The following is a 14,603-nucleotide window of genomic DNA, read 5'->3' on the forward strand; positions in this document are numbered from 1 at the left end:
ATATGGTACTTATTCTTTGAAGTACTAAAGTGGACTCCAGCGTCTTAGCCCATTCCAAAGATGAGGCAGCCTCCACACAGATTTTCCCTTTCCCTTGTCCATCTCTCCATGGTTCAACCGAACAAATGATGATGCCACCCATTTCCCCCATTTCATCAGAAGCCCTCCAACACTACAGTAATATTGTGGACCATCATGGCTATGAAACAGAGCTGTGAATCAGGAAATCCTTGGTTTAACAATCACCCCCAATCCACCCCCCTCCCACCGCAATGAATTTGCAAGGCAAACCACTCTCTCTCAGCCTTCCATCTGCATAAGGGGGATTAAAATATACCTTTCTTACAGGGGTGATAGGCAGATGACTAAAGCCATCAAGAGAAAAAGCATTACATACTAGAAACAGAAACACTAAGGGAGTATTTTCCAGTTGGGTTCACTGAAAGCCCTGTTAAGAAGCTCTAATTGCCCCATTACTCCTTCCACAGTTGCAAGGGAGAGCCAGGGTAGGTCTTTCAGACCCATCTGATGTACAACAAGTTCCGGTGACTCAGCTCCCATATTCTATCAACTGGGACATTTTGAGGCAGGATCAACACCACTGCCTGCCTGGCAATGATGACCTCTTCCTTGAGCCTCACCCCACCACTCACAGGAAAGCAAAAGATAAAATGTCAAGGTCTTTTAGATCCAAGCCAGCATAATCAATTAACTTGGCAGAAGTATGCTGCAAGTCCACTTTGTACCACATCAGTTCAAATCATTCAGCTCTGTGTGCTACTATCATCCACCATGAGATGAGGGTGCTGAATCCTCGCTGATGCACAGCTGTCCATTAATAAGGAGAACAGTTGCTAGCTAGACCCATCCATGTGTTCCAAAGACAGGACAAGACAAGACCACCAAACTCACTCTGCCCTAGCAGTGAGCCGTTTTAAAGTTTCTATTGTGATGCAATACAAAACCATCTGTAAGAGAAGAGGACTCAAGCCACAAGGGAAATAACTTTGACAAGACTCATTTCTCCTTCCCTGCCCTTCCCATCACCTCATTACCTTATTACCATGAGCTCTGGAAATCTGTGCGATCACAGTCCAGGAGAACAAAATGGGAATAGCACAACAGAATATGACCTCTTCTGTTGAATCCAGAAGCTTCTAGAAAAGCTAGATGTTCTCTAAAAGAAAAAGTATTTTTTAACCAGACGGATATGAATTGGGGGGGGGGGAGGGATGGAAAGCACTGATGAAATTTTTTAAAAGGCTTGATGAGCTTTTCAAAGGAAATTGACATCTTGTCAACGCTGCTGTTGAAGAGCAATGGCTCCCAATCCATGTCACTCAGCCCACCCTTTCAAACCTATTCTTAGATTTCTTTCCCTTCTACTTCTTCTGGGGACTAAATTATTCTTCAACACTCTTTTACAACAAGCAAAACACAAATCAAGATTATACTACACAGCTAAAAGGCAGAAGATGCCCTCTTCACAAATTCAAGGGAGACTGACATATGCATAAAAGCCATCTAGGCGCTTGCTGCAGCCAAAACCACTTGGTCAGCGGCCAATTGCCCACTCTCCTGGCACTTTCAGGAACTCCTGCAAGCCCTGGACAAGTGTACCACTGCCACTACCCCAATTCCCTTGTTATCCATAATCACAGATTGGAGATTAGGAACAAGATTCCTCTCTCTACCTCCTCCCAAAGCACCCTGTACCTTAAAGGTCAGTGTGGTACTTGGTGGGAGGAGCAGATCAGGTTCACAGAGACACCCAAGCCTTTGCATCCTGGATGGTCAACCTGTACATGCCAGATTAGGACTATAGGCCATAGCATGCCCTCCTATGTGATTTCATAACAGAACACAAGAAGACAGCAGGTAAAAGACAACAGGGAAGCTGAAGCTGCCCATGGATTCCTAATCAGCAAACTCCCCATCCCAATCTGTACTAGGATTCGTCCTACATAACCTGCCCATTAGTGAAATCTTCCAGGTTAGGGTGCCACTTACATCTTCTACCAGCATACCAGAGCCAATTTCCTATGCATCATTTCCATGGCACAGATGCCACTAAAAGCCAAGCAAAATGTGTGGGTTCCTCCAACCCCCCAATCCTGGCTCAGCAACAGTTACATGAAGAACTAGCCACTCCCTTGGCACCCGCCGACATGCCTCCAGGCCTCTGTAGTCCCTGAACTTGAGCTCATGGAAAAACAGCTCTCTCACCATTGCTCGAACATGCAAAGAGCATCTAAAACAACAAGCAAAGTGCACCACACCAGAATAGGCTGTTGCAGTTTGCACTTCAGGAAGGTTCAATCCTATGCATGTTTAGACAGGAAAACAGCTTGCAGCTTGGCATGCTAGGAGTTGCTGATCTTGTTTCTGTCTAAACATACATGTGATTGGGCCCCTTCTTTCTTGTGGTGAGCAACAGAACGGGTGCATAGGGACAGTGCCTTTTCTTCGAGAGCTTCAGTCTTCACAAGGGTGAGATAGCAAGCAGGGAAGTTTAAGTCCTTTTTCATTATGCTGCCAAAGAGGAATCTGAGGCCATCCGACTTCCAACAGGAGGCAATTCAGAGGCTCAAGCACGCCAGGAAGTCTGGACCTACTCTGAGAGGAATGTGCCCGCTTTCACCTCCTGCCTTGGTGCTGTATGAAACACATCAGATTTACATTTTTTTAAACAAGAATGAATGCTTCAAGAAAAATTCCAAGAGCTGCGGGACAGTGGCAGGGGGAGCGGGAGAATTCCAGCCCAGCAGTGGCCAACCCTTCTTCCACTTCTGTTGGGCCTTACCCAGGATGTAGGGGAAGGATATGAAACTACTGCTGCCTTGAAAACGCTGAGCAAGAGGCTAGGGCTGTAAAGACAGCCACTCTCCCTAGTCAGAAGACATTCCACAAGCAACCATCTATTTTATGGCTCATTTGCAAATTAAATAAACACAAGAAGAAAAGCTAAAGGGGTTTTTTCCCTTCATTTTTAACAGATCTTTTCTGTAGCTTGGTTTCAGCTGGACTTGATTACTGACTAGCTGAATTAATGAAATAAGAAGCCCCATACAACATACCCAACTCCATTTTTGCTCTGGAGACCCTTCCAAATATACGAACCACATATATAATATTAAGCTGCCAGAGATCTCGTTTTAGCCTCATTCTAAAATGCTACCAACAAGCAGTACATTCCTAGTGATTCTTTCTTGATATGAGGCATATCAGATGATCTATTATAGTTTTGACCAGCCAATGGATAATGCAATCAGCAGGTCTTAGTGGTGTGCATGGGAATCAGAGATTCCTTGAATACTTTCCAATTCTGAGATGAGAGAGGAATTTAGTGGTTGGACCAACAGGACCGTGAGGTGTACCAGGAGGTTTAAGAGAGGAGCATGGTGCAATTTGAGACAATCTTAGGGAAGCCCTGTAAATCACTGAGAGAGATTGCACATAAAGGCAGCAAATCATGGAGGCATGCCAGGCATGCTGTGGGGCAATTCTGAATATTCAATCTGACATTGTGTCAACTGGGTAGCTACATGAGGGCCAAACACAAACACTATAGCTTAATAATGGGCTCACTAAACTGCTAACCCATGATTAACCCATAGTATCTGTGAGCAGGCATCCCGAAGCAACCTCCAATTTGCCCAAATCAGGGTTGAATATTGAAAAAGAATGCAGAATGTGCCCAGACATGCTATGGCAAATCAAGGATAAAATAACCCACAGTTCCCTGCATTACATGTTAGCAGTCCAAATATGACTTAACTTCTGAGTCAAGCTGCCTACAACTGCATTCTGTATTCCTTCCATGCTACAGAAGTATAGAGAACTGTTGAAGAAAAGGAAAATTTCCTAGAAGAGCAAATCAGAGCAAGGCTAAGCAAGGAAAACAGTACCATGGTGTTCAAATTTTTGCTCAGCAACCAATCAGGAGAGAAATCCTAGATTCTATTTCTGTCCCTTTTATTCCAGTGGGTGACACACACACACACACAGTTCCAAGCAGATAGTCTTTTGAAAACACACCAGGATCTATCTCTCTCTCTCTCTCTCTCTCTCTCTCTCTCTCTCTCTCTCTCTCTCTGTACAGTGGAGTGGTGGCTGTTTTCTTAAAGAATAGATTTGTTTGGGTACCAACCAGGTATCATCTTATCCATTGAGCCCATCTTTCTGTTATCCCCCCCTCATACACACACACACACTTTGCTTGTCTCTTAACAGTCAATGGAATGACAAAGTGAAGGAGATTCAGCTATTTACAGACTTATCTTCAAAGCTGACATAGATTTCTTTTCCACCCAAACTGAAGAGCTCAAATTGAGTTACCATCAAGGTTTTGTTTGAGCTGAGATTCAACTGGTCTTAGCACCAGAACAGATTTTTCAGTTCCAAGGCCCAGTTCTGAAATACCAGATGAAGTGAAAATGCTGAAGAGCACTTCTCTGAAGACATCAAAAGGTCACTGAAACTTTCCCCACTCAAGAGCTGCTTGAGATTATCTAAAATTGGAATGAAGTTCTCCTAACCCCCACTCTTCTGAACCCTATCACTTGCCACTTATTTTACAGCAGAATAAAATAGCGGGCCTGTTAATCCAAACAATAGCCAAATGCATACAATTTCCATAACAATGGGCTAGTTGCTTATGGAACTATAGCTATGCTGACCACATTTAGACAATAGTCAAGGTATGCAAACCACAGTTTATAAAGCTATAGAATGATAGAGTTGGAAGGGCCCAGAGGCCATCGGGTCCAACCCCGGTCATACAGGACACCAAATTAGACCATCCCTCTCAGGTGGCTGTCTAGTTGCTATTGATGACCACATACTCTTCCATTGCACCTACCAATTCTCATCACATGCCAGCCTCAGCATAAAGAACTCTAAATTAATACTGGTTTGTCAAAACAAAACAAGACAGCATGATTTACAAAGTCTTAAACAACTGTCGAAACACAGCCAACTTTTGTGTGCTGTCTTTGAAGTCATGGGGGAAATTTATGGTTTTGGATTCCTGCTTGGTCCATTGCTAGCCTTGGGTAAGTCATTATCTCTTTAACCTACCAACTAACCAAATTGTTGGGGATTAAAGGAGATATGGGTGCATTGTAGTCAGTGCTTAAGTTTGTATTAAAGTAGACAGAGTTCTCTTTTATGTGGGAGCCAAGCATCTGATTGAAAGGGGATTTGCTGGGATTGTATTAAGTAGAAATGGGTTGTTAGAGAAGAATAGCATACTGGTGAGAAAACTGGGCTGTATGGAGGGCAGGAATGAGAGGGAGGGAGGGAGGGAGGAATGCAAGTGGACTGAATCCATTTTCCCTACTTACCTTTTCCTCCGAATGTAGGGCAGCCAGCCCTAATTTGAAGTTGCCAGAATGCGACAACAATGACAAACAAGTTCTTGCTGGTGAGGCAAAATTTGGTGAGATCGGAGAGATGGAACCTTGCCCTTTTCCAGTGCTGCACTTGTCAAATCAGGATAAAGTCATCACTGGGGACCCAACATGCACATTTCTGGACCCATTTGAATCCTTTAAAATTTTGTTTAAAGTTGGACATGAGCCTTTGAGAAAGGAGAATGTGAGCTCGCTTTAAAAGGCAGCAAAAATCTGATGGTACGGTATTCAGGACCATGTTAGATTGCAGACTTTTTTAAAAGCCGCAACAGCGTATAGCAGGGAGAAAACTTCCAACTTTGCGCCCTGCCTCCTGTGCCATTCTTCTATCTGCAGGGAGCTCATCATAGACAAAAGGGCACGGCTATCCCGCACTTACAGTCTGTAGCAGTGTCATCCATTTTCATCATGTCCCTCTGCTGGAGCATGTCCTGGAGTCCCTTAAGCCTAACATCATGGAGGAGTTGCAAAGGACCTCAAGGCACATCAGGGGGCCCAGACAGAAAGACTGCCCCCCTCAGACAGCCACGTACCCCGAGGGAGTGCAGGCACTTCAAGATTCAGGCTCCAGCAGCTGCCAGACACAGAACTGACAACCTGAGGAAAAAGGCACCCTTGTGACCAAGGCACCTCGTTCTGGTTTATGCACATAGCCCCTGGAAATAATATTCCTTTCATGCAATGCATTTCAGAAATCTATTTATTGTACATGCATACATGTTTCATTCTGCTATGTGTATATAGCTTTTTGTAAAAAGTACTTTATTTTGCTTAATATCTTCCTGGAAGGACACTTTTCTCAATATACCTGAAAAGAGACACTTGGATCCTGACAAAGAAAACAAATTGCTTCTGAAACACATTCGGCAAAATAAATTCTGTTTCCAGGTACCTGAAGATTTCTGTCTCTATCTTTCTTGTTTTCCTGACACATAACCTCCTTTCATTGCTTTTCTGTATATATACCCATCCTAAGTGTATTCATATAGTGCAACCCTATTGTCTGCAAGAAAAAGGACTATTGCTCCATAACTGAGCGTGTGATGCACAACATCAAGCTTCAATCCCTGGCATCTCTATGCAAATAAAGAGAGCATGTCAGATGGGAGGAGAGGAGAAAGACCACAACCGGAGACCCTGGACAGCCACCGCCACTCAGAGTAGACCGATCTGGCCTTGATGGACAAGGAGCTTGACTTGCTACGAAATGGAGCTGCATGTGCCCATGCCCGAGCCCTCAGAATGGCACCATCTCAAACGGACCATGATGAAGCTGCAGTGTCATTACTCCCAGTATCCAGTTCTAACAATCTCATAGCAAAATGCTAGTCTAGAAAGCAAGAACAGCAACCCAGAAGCTATTCCTGGGTCACCGGAAAAGACAGCCATGCTTCGTCGCCTCAGACTTTATCAGAGGGGGTCTGTGGGCTCTTTACAGCAGAAATAGGAAGCAACATTTTTAGTATTGGCCATTAAAAGCAAACCCACAGGACATACTTTACTGCACCAGCCTCCCATTATTTATGGCTCGCAGTCCAGACACAGATTAAACTTCCTCCAGGGACGTGCCTACTTCATGCAATAAAGCAATTTCAATGTTGTGGATTAATAGGCAATTCATCTCACAGCGGCTGAGTCACTGGGCAGGGCTTGGGGATGCAGTCAGATAGCTGATGCTAGCCCTTGGGAGCAAACTTGATTAATTGCAGGGTGGAGAGAGGGGCCCTGGAGCAATCCCACAGCAAGAGCTGATTAAAGGGCCAATGGCTAGAGACAAGCCATTAACGCCCACCAGAGAGTCCCCTCCTCAAAAATTCCACTCATTATTCAAAGGGGGGGGTGAGTTAGGATGGGCTTGTAAAGCCCCTGAAAATGACAAGTGTGTAGAGAGATACATCTCTTAACAGACGTCAGCTTTTTTCAATCTGTTTTCCATAAACTGTACTCCACAAAGTATAACCCTTCCCTAAAAATGGTACATGTTACCAATACTTGATTAAAACAAAGAAATGGCTTTGGGTGGACAGCTACCATTGCTTTTGACAGCAGTTCCAAGCAGTATCCCATTTGTTTTATTTAACTATTTGACAACTACTAGCAGCTCTGGTAATACGACAATTTTCTGTCAGCCACCTAATATTTCTATCTTACCCCACCATTCTGTCCCCACACTGTTGTTGAGGTTTTGGGGCAGCAGATCAAATCTTGAAGGTTGTAGCTATGTTTCTGCCAGGTGAGAGTTTTGTTGCTGGCTTCTGTGCAAATTGTTTTTAAAAGAGTAAGAAACAGATATCTTCTCCTCTTCCTCCTGTCCCGAAGACTTGACTCTGACCCACAGACTGAATGCATAATGCATAAAGCACAGATCAGTGGTCCAGGAAACCACAAAGAGGGGAGGGGGAAGACAGTTTCCAGAGAACAACCACCGAAGTGAAACTGTGTGTGTATGTGTGTGTCCTGTAGCCACTTCCCATGCATAAACTCCACAGGGAGACAGCCACCCAACAGGACAGGTGATACACTCTCACAATCTACTCACGTGAAACAAGGGATCAACTGCCTACAAAGCAACTGCTGCTCCCATCACCAGCAGCACCGCCGCCGCCGCCACGGCTGCCCTCTTGCTTTGTAGCTGCCAGAAAGTGCTGAGAAAAGCCTACTGCCTACCTTTTCCAATATGGCACATGTGAGCTCTCCAACACTTTTATAGAGGAGCACCACACCATAATTTTCTGTTAATTTTAAGGAAGCCAAGGTGAGAAGTATTTGTTTGCTTGTTTATTTAATGACTCCATTGATATCCTGCATTTTTCCTCTTGAAAGGAACAGGCAGTCCTCCTCTCCATTTAACCCTCAAAACAACCCTGTTGTTACGGTAAGAGGCAGGAATGGTGCAATGTCACCGAATTACATTCATGGCCAAGTTTTGAGAGAAGCAGCACCTTGGAGGCATACGTAAGTGACACAAAAGCCCCTCTGCATCTGATACCCATAGGAAACTCTCTTCTTACCTACCTACCCTTTCCAAAAAACCAACAGAAATTCCGTTGCTAGGAGGTATAAAGGGAGAGGCTGCAACTACCAGTGCAACATCCACACAGAAGTTAAATACAGGTTTGCTACAAACTCTTATTTAAAATACAAGCAACTGTTCTGTGCAGCATCTGGCAGAAAAATTGATTTGGCAGTCTTGTAAAACGAGCTAGTATGGCTCATGCCGCGACTGCATATGTACCACGAGCGAGAAATTAAGGGTGCAATGTTACGCAATGTTTAGGCAGAAAAAAGTCCTACAACTGCCACCCTGATGCAGCCAGCCAATAAGAAAATGTGTTGACCTCTTTTTTTTTTCTTGCCTAAAGTAAGAGGAGTTGGGCTCCTTGGTGGGCACCAAAAAGGGCGCCCAGAGGTGCCCAGGAGTCACACACAGCCCATTATTTACCCTGATCTAGCCTAACATCCATCCCCCAGAAGAGCCTATCCTAGATGCTTCAAAAGATGGTGCTAATTGCAAAGAAGTTACATGCCAGTTACAGGTGCTTAGTTGATCACAAGTCAGAAAGAACCACAAGTCTGTCATATTATTTGAATTTGCTTTTTTGTTTCTATAATGAACACTGCTCCTTTCTTCTTTTAAAAGGTTACATATCAGAGAGGAATGTAGAACGGAAGCACTTTGTAACTTATCCCAGAAAAAGAACACTGCGCTTTACTCCCTTTGTCCCCAAGAGAGGATGATTGTCCTCTATATGTATGCACACATGCCTGATCTTTCTCTTTGCTCTCCCTCAAACACACTTCATGCAGAAGCATTCAAACCTATGAATCTCCACCAAGGTTTTCCTTTGCCAAAGAAAACTGCATGTTACTGTCTTTAGCTAAAGGATTTTACTAAAGAGACAATTCTCCTGTGAAACAAGAACTTTTACAGCTTTCTTCGACAATCATTAGGAATTGTTGGATAATGTCTCTCTCTGTGTGTGTAAATCATTTAATTTTCCATCTCATTAATATTCATCTAAGCTAAATACAACTGACAGTATTCCTGCTTTATCACTGGGGATCCAAAACAGACAGAGACTTGCTCTAGAGAATTGACTTTGCCAGCTAAGTTGATAAAAGCAATATATACTTTAACCCTCTGGCAGAAACTCATGGAACAGCTATGTGCTGATCTTGATCCACCAGTTTAAGTCTTCTGAATTCTGATCCACCAGTTGTTACTTTTTAATTAGTCTGGGTCTTATGGCTTCAAGACAAGCAGCTTGACTACAGTGCTATTAGCATTCAAGTTTGTGTTGAAGCCTAGATCATTCAGTGGTTTTCCTGTAAAATGTTATCAGGTTTTACTATATTTTACATTCCATTTCCTGAATTGAATGATTCACATCAACTCTTCCTTCTTCTTGTGCCATTTTAATCTCGGTAAACCTAAGCTTTTGCAATGAAATTTCATAAGAAAGAAAAAAGAAAGTTCCTCACACCGAAACAAATCCAAAATAGCAGCTCCAGAAATCCACAGGAAATTTCATAAGCAAGTGGGAGAGGGAAGGCAAAGTGTGATGGAAACTTTATTTTACAGGCTATCTTGAAATTCAGTTAAGCCCCAAAAATAAGGAAATGGAACCAAACCAGTTTCATGAATGAAAAGCTAGGGGAAGCATTCAGACGCAATTTCTTTGCTTCCAAAACCTGACACTTCAATTAGAATTATGAATTTAATGAAGTTTTGCTGCACCACTGTAATGACTATAAATGTCCTGGAGTAGGGAAGTGACACTACCCTTCCATTCAAACAGAAGAGAAAAACCAGGGCAGAGCATGAATAAAATGAAAGTATTACAAGAACCAAGGTTTGAGTCTTTAGCGCCCTACCAAGAGATGCTGCTTGGTCCACAACAACCTTCTGCTGGTGTCTTCCAGCGTTTTGGACTTTAACTCCTATCAGCTACAGCCAACTTGGACAATTGTCAGGAATTCTGGAAGCTATAGACTAAAATAACTGGAGGGTACCAGGTTGGGGATAGCTGGTCTACAGCATCTGTACCAGTTGGTGGTGGAACATACGGTGGCTGTGGCCGTCCAGGATTTCGAACAGGAGTCTGTTTTAATCTTGTGTGGAGATGACAGGAATTAAACTTTGTGCCCTTCTTATGCCAAGCAGATGCTCTGAGCTACAGCCCAGGCTTTGAACCGCTAGTCTGCTACAGGTTCAATGCAACCATGCTGGTTGACATCCTAAATAGCAAAAACACAAAATTGTTTGCTTTGTTACAGCAAGATTACAAAACTGCATTTCAGATAATGGACTATTTCAAAATGACAATTCTCCAAAAATAACAAATCTTGATTCCAAGAATAGAAATACTGTAGAACACACCCTGCCTTTAACTGCCTAGTCATCTTCTTTGCCTTAATTAGAAATTACGCTTAATTACCATCAAGTTCTTGGTCCTTAAAATGCTTTTCTTCATTTTACTAGTACTTCTCTGTAGTCCTCCAGATATTTAAGCTACAATTTGCATCAGCCCTAGCTAGTATAAGCGAATGGTGTAGAATGATAGGAGCTGTAGGACAAACATCTGGAGGGCCAAAAGTTGTGCAGTTTAAGCCTTGTTAAAAGTCTGTAAGTATTATCATGATAACCTGACTTTGCTCCTTATTGCTCTCCTGACACCTGATTTTATTTTAAAAATCCAGTTTGCTCCAAAGAAGGGAACTAAGGAGTCTTCCTTAGGCATGGCTCCCTGAGGTTAATTATTCCTACAAGGAAGTCTGCACACAACCAGTCTTGCTTATTACAGCTAGCTAGCAATACTTGTACCACAAGTTGTAACCATTATTCTCTGCATCAGGCAGCCTCATAGTATATCTGATGTAGTCCTTCTGAAGCAAATATATACAACCAAAGAAAGAGAAAGAAAAATGCCAGTGAGATTAGGTTGCGTGAGATTAGTTATATAAGCCCAGAATGTAACTGCCTGGCTGCTGGCCAACCATCTATGAAGCAACCAAGGGAGCCAAAAAGATAACTGTAAGCATGAAATTAAATGACGTTATGAGATGTACAGAAGGATCCATATTCCAATCTGCATCTCTCTCTTTGCTCTACTCTCAAGGGGGAGGAAGGAGAACCAGAGAAGCAATTGCCTCCTTCACCACATAACGCCAGTAATCTTCTGCAAAAGTTATTACGCCTCTTGAAATGAGGTTGTAGTTTATAAGATGTTTGTATGACTCTCTACACATACCGGCCAAGGTCTTTCAGCACTGCTGCAATACAAACATTTAAGACAATTATAATAAATCCTACCAAAGCAAGCATAAAACTGGTTGAGGGAGCTAGAGGCATCACTGGCCTGGGAAGCTGGCCTACACAGGGTTAAGTCTTGAATAAAGGGACCTAGCACAACAGCGTTACTTTACTGTTGTGTCCCAACAGCGATATTTGTTCAGTATACCTCCTGGTCTAACTATAAATCTAACCACTATGTTTGAACGTCTACAACTTTTAAAACAGAGAAAACTCAATTTGAGAGCTCTAAGAACACCATAGATCCTATTTCATGGCTCCCCACATTTTAAGTTGTACGCCACAGCCCTTTCAGCCCTTGGAACGTCTTCCTGCTCAATCTTCCTTTATTCAGGAGCTGCCAGTGACAGGGTCATTCTTATGCAGCAGCTGAAGCAGTTAGACATTGCAGATGCAAGAGCTGGTGCACGATGTAAGACCAGGGAGCCAAGAAAGCTCAGAAAACAGACCAACAGTGTATAAAAGCCAAGGCTGCCACCCAAATGGCAAAATCTTGCAATAGAGAGGAAGGAGAAAGTATGTGTCCCCAGGACAGCCACACAATGCCAGAGTTTGTTGCTGCATCAGACCCTGATCTTGTCCCATCAGCTATACAATCTGCCTAATAAAATGAAGTGGGTCCCTTCATCTAGATCCACTCCGGCAAAGGAAGAACAGAGTGATGGGACTGCAAAATGCAAAACAACAGAGCAGAACTTGATTAGTTATGGGTTTTTCTCTTTCACTTAGGCCTTAAACTTACTGAGCCGGATTATAATGTACACTTTCAAATGGAGGTTTGGTTTCACAAAGCAACTCACTATGAAGATGCTAAATCCACCCACAGCAATGCTAGCTAGATACCTGCTTGCATGCCACCTGCTCCAATTGTCACTTGGTCTAAGCACTTCATCCAAAGCCAGAGCTAAGGGAGGCTGCAGTTCCTAGTTTGTATCAAATGCAGCAGGCTGTGCTCTGATTTGAAGCAAGGACACCCAGTTCTAAAAGGCTAAGAGATATAGGAACTCTTTGTACCTGATACTTTGGGAGAAAGCAAGGAGCAAACAAACACATACACATGCACAAACTTATATTTGCTTCTTAAGGGAGGGTGGAAATACTCATTTTCACTCTTAGTATTTGCTTTGACTTCCAAAGAACACTCTCAACCCAAATTTCTATTCTCACACACAGAATTATTTTCCTCCTCACATGAACACAAGCAGGTAATATAAAGTAGTAGATATCCCAACTATAGCATATACGCTGCTGCAAAACTGAACTGCTTTCCAATACACACACTTCTTCCTGGCCTCATCTCTCCTTAGACATACTGCAAGTCATTGTTATTTCTCTCCAACAGATTGGTAACTAAAGCCAAGAGAAACAGGAGCTTGCACAGGAAAGCTAGAGCTGGCCACAAGTCTCCCACATCCAAACTCAATAGTTACTAGTCACATGTGATCACTGGACCATAAAAGATCAAAACTAATTTGCCAGTATTCTAGTCCGCCAGTGTTACCCAAATGTGTAAGGCAGTGAGTTTGCCTGGTATGCCTGACCAGTAACAAACCAGTTGAGATGGTTCTTCCAAAGGAGGTGGCTTTAGTCCAGGAATAACTGGGGCTACACACATGCACATACAGCAAGGTTACATGCAACACGCACCCAAATATGTATCGTTATCCTTAGAAGATGTTTTAACTGATTGTAATCTGTCTAGAGGACCCTGGGGCCAATTTGGCAGAAAATAAAGTCTAACAAACTAATTACCAAACAAACAGCTCAGGTTTCTAGTTTGTATGGTGCTGATTAAACATTCCATTTCCGCTCCCTTTGCTCCGCCCACTGTCCTACAGGCCTGTTCTTGCTCCACTCTACTCTGGCTCCAAGAAGTTTCAGCTGCCCCATCCTTGCCTCCCTTGGTAATTGGGACATATTTCCCTAGTTTATAGAGGGGTCAGGCCTCATTGAATACATAAGTAAGAGTGCCTCTGAGCCCTGAAGTTTATGAGTAAGGTGCATGTGTCTGACACCAGGCACAAGAGCCCATGTAGGCTATATAGCCACAAAACTATCTCAGCTGTTCTTGAAATTGCTCATGACAGCACCTCTATGCCTTTCAAAGCCAGATGAAAACCTGCTCTTGGTTCCATGGCACATCATGGAGAATTACACCAAAGCCCTATAAAGGCAGAGAATTAGCAGCTACAGTTGAGATCAGAAGGAAACTGAGTTGTGGGGCTACACAATCCCATTAACAGCTCTGCCTCAGCAGCCTCGGTCACACTGGCAGCAATGTGTGAATTCTCTCTAGCAGTCAAATTAAACTGAAGCCAACAGGACCTCTTGTTACTTAAGTAACAAAGCATTATGAAGTGTTCTGAAGTAAGGTACGAGTTTGAGTGGAACATTTTTAATCACTGGGGGGGATTCAATTCCTCATCACAGTATGAACACCAAAGCAGGCTCTTGTAGATTACACAAAATTAGAAAAACAACACATTTGGATGCAAGCTGAGAGACTGCTTGATATTGTGCATATAGAGGATAACTTAACATGCTAGAGGAAAACTACAACCAAAATCAGATAAACGCATAAATGAAACTAGAAGAATGATTTATTTTGAAAAGAACAGTCACCAACATGCTTGAAGCCAAAACAATTCCATACAATTTTCCGTTAAAGAAATGCCATTTAAAAAAATAAAACAAAACATGCTGGAAATGTAGCAAATGTTGGCCCTGCTAACTCTTCTGCTGTGCCATCCCGAGTGGAGAGAAAAGCTGAAAAAGCTCTAGGACTCAGAACAACTCTCCCATTTAGAAACTAAATAAACCCAGACACAGCCTTTTCAAAAGCTCAGCCACTGCGCTCCAACACCACCAGCTTTTGG

At 43.0% G+C, this 14,603-nt stretch overlaps 1 protein-coding gene across 7 annotated transcripts in view; it reads right to left on the minus strand.

Moving 5' to 3' along the window:
* LRP1 (LDL receptor related protein 1) overlaps nt 1-14,603 on the minus strand; it is a 405,127-nt gene that overhangs the window by 348,695 nt on the left and 41,829 nt on the right. The gene's annotated exons all lie outside the window — the stretch shown is intronic.

Source organism: Varanus komodoensis, unplaced genomic scaffold (genome assembly GCF_004798865.1).
Source record: "Varanus komodoensis strain SLA01 unplaced genomic scaffold, ASM479886v1 scaffold41, whole genome shotgun sequence".
Lineage (NCBI taxonomy): Eukaryota > Metazoa > Chordata > Lepidosauria > Squamata > Varanidae > Varanus > Varanus komodoensis.